Raw genomic sequence first — 3,474 nt, 5'->3', positions numbered from 1 at the left:
CGCTCCACTAACAGCTTAAACAAAGTGCAAAGTGTAATTTCATGGATTAGCACCTTATTCACATTTTCCTAAGTAACTAAGATTGGGAATTTATAAGCGTTTAGTTACTTAGTATTTATCATTATACTTATAATGAAGGGAGAATTATAGTCCTTGTCCTACCTGTTCGGCTAACGACCCTCCACCGGTCAAGGAAGCGGTGAGTGAGAGTGGACACCCATTAAACTGCCATTTTATAGGCAGTAACCTTATACCCCCCTTATAGACCGGCTTCGTGAATGAGGCGTACTAATGGTAAGACGACTTGCTCTTATACATATAATATATTAAACTTTTAATATTATAATAGTATAAGGGTGTATTTTAGACATTTAAAATACTTGGTGGTTTAATCTATTAATTAAACTAGACTTTTAATTTAATTAAACTCAAACCATATATTTATGGATTAATAATACTCTTTTAATTAAACGCTTTAATTAACTATTAATAAAGTTCATAAGAGTTAATTTGTACTATTCAACAAAACATCATAATTCTAATTATTAAACTCAAAATTAAAACCATTTAATTAATTGTTATAGTTATGAACCCAAGAGTTTTAGAATTCAATTCTTTTTTTCATAAAAAACTTTTCTCAAATTCCAAAACTTGAGGGCAAGTTTTGTAATTCTTGAAAACCTTTGGATTCCATAACTTATGGAATTAATGGTGTTTTATGATGAAACTTTCCATGTTCCATAACTTAAGAACAAGTTATGGAATTCTTTAAAATATTAACACCAAATTTTGTAACTCCATAAAAACTTTGAATCAAATTTTTTTTTTAAAAAAAAAAAACTTTCATATCCATAACTTATGGAAGTTTCAAAAACCCTTAAGATCACAACTTTAAAAAAAACTTTTGAGCTCCAAAATTTTATGACAAAATATGTAACTCCTTAAAACATTTAGATCAAACTTTTAAAACTAATAAAATAATCATATCATTTTATCTTTTACTAAATTTGACCTAATTCAACTCATATAACAAATGATTCAAATTTTACAAATAATTCATTTTTCACAAAACAAGTAATTATCTTAAAATTTGACAAACGTCATGTTTTTTTTTCCTTTTTTTTCCAACTTGAAAATAAAACATTTGCATCAATATAACAGAAAACAAACCATGGCTCTGATACCACTGTTGGGTTTTGAGCATTCTAACACTTCTATGGTGTACATGCAACCCTATAAACCTTAGATCTATGTTTTCTCTATTATACATGCAAATATTAACTATTCCAAGGTTTCATCCTAACTAGCATATTATGAAGCACCTATACTACAAAGTTCTAGTTAGATGACATACCTTTTGATGTAGCTTGATGTCTTCAAGCTTTAAGAGCTTAGCCCTAATAGTGTGGAAGCCTCAAATGGAATCACAAATCACCAAAACACCTTGGAAGAACTTGAGAGAATATATATGCACACTAAAATCGGCTCACTCTTATTTTCACACACTTGTGCCAATTTTGTGAGCCAAGGACCCCTTTATATATTATGGAGGATTAGGGTTACATCCATGTAAACCCTAATACCCATGACCTTTCATTTACATAGGATCCATGGGTTAAAAGCTCCATGGACCATCCATGAAAGCTTAGCCCAACCTAAATGAACTTGGCCCATTCCATATATATAAGAGTCTATATTTAATTAGTTATTTTTGATCACTTAATTAATTCTAAATTAATTCTTGATCAATACCAATTAAATAATATGATTCCATATTAATATATTAGAACTTATAATATATTAATATAAATCATAAATATACTATTCTCAAAAGACTATCCATATAAATTGTGCCGGTGAAGTGCAACCCAAATGGACCATGCCGGGTCGGGTCAAGTACATACCAAATATAGTTATGGACTTAGACATTAATCCAACAATTATGTTTTCTAAAACATATAAAGTCACTGTCTTTATTACCTAATCTAAGATTTGGTGAATCCTAGATCTAGCAATGTAATGTTCATAAACTACTAGGTAATCAAGTTCATGCAATATAAATTGATCATTCAATTACACTTAACCTAAATATAAGCAATAAAGATTAAATCTTTATCATGCTAGGTATCAAAAATCAAACACAAGCTTAAATCCAACTTCACATAAAGCATAAAATAAGAAACTAACTCATAGTTTAGGTTTCATCTAACTAAACGAAAGTCAACTATATTAGTTACTCATGGAAGAAAGTAAACACACAAAATCATAAGGATTTGACATGATTTAATTAATGAAAACCGAATGTGATGTGTGATCTTCAAATCTTCAACATTCAAACGTTTTCTCTTCCAAAGGTTTTTTTCGCTCATCTCTTGCTTCTGATTTTGACTATTACTCTAGAAAATTAGATTCCAACCCCCAAAGTCGAATATGCAAGGGAGTAATTATAGTTTCCTTAAATTGTCCCTCACGTCATGAGAATTACTGTCTCCCGTCGTGAGGTCAGTGTAAATCGTATCTGCAAGGAAACTTGGCTTCCGCGTATAAATCTTATAGAATAATCAAGCTCACGTCGTGAGCAATAGATCTCACATCGTGACTTCTGTCTTTGCAAAAAAATCGCAAAATTCCTTACAAACATGGCGTGTTACTCTATTGCCATGTCGTGGGGAGTGTCTTTGCTTGGTTCTTCTTTCTTTTAAGCTCCATTAAGCTCTCGATTTAGCTCCAGTCCTTCCAAGTTCCAATATTCGTCACTTTTGGTCCTTACAATGGGTTTCTAGGAATCAATGAATGTTGTCATTAATATGGGCACACATTGGAGTATTCCAACTAATAATGAGGTGGAACAAGTCGATCAACCTGAGGAACAACTGAGACAAAGAGGGCGAACATGAAGGCAAGGGGGGAGAAGGGTCCACGACAACAACAATTTGAGGGAGGTGTCCCCACCGACCTGTTTCAAAGTCAGATTGGTACCTATCTAGACAATCTTCGAGGGCGCATAAACTATCACAACCAATTCATGGATTGTGCTCACATTTCCATACTTAGCATCCACTCATTATGCCACCTCACTATACTTACATACCGACTTAGGAAGAGCTTTGGGCATCGAGACAACATGACGGGACCACGCCTAGTGGATCAAGAGTAGATGGAGATGATGAATGACTTATTTATCATTTTTATTTGACTTTTATATTATTTTCTTAGTTTTTTTTGGTGTGTTTAATTTGTGTGTTTTTATTTTTATTTGGTTTGTTTCAAAGACATGTAACCGCATGACAGATGTTTGTATTCTTGTTACAACCAATGGTTTGTCTTGTTCGCAGAATTGTTAACATATCGAGTAAGAAAACTAAAATGGAGAGTTGAGTGCGTTAGAGTTTCAGGATCAAAGACCACACATATTGATAAGTGTGGGGTGACAATTATGTGAAATTTTAGAGAAGGAAGGAAAGAGTGCAAAAA

The sequence above is a fragment of the Lactuca virosa genome, chromosome 6 (assembly GCF_052849685.1).
Source record: "Lactuca virosa cultivar CGN04683 chromosome 6, Lactuca_virosa_CGN04683_v6, whole genome shotgun sequence".
Classification (NCBI taxonomy): domain Eukaryota; kingdom Viridiplantae; phylum Streptophyta; class Magnoliopsida; order Asterales; family Asteraceae; genus Lactuca; species Lactuca virosa.
Note: the sequence above shows the minus strand (reverse complement) of the source record.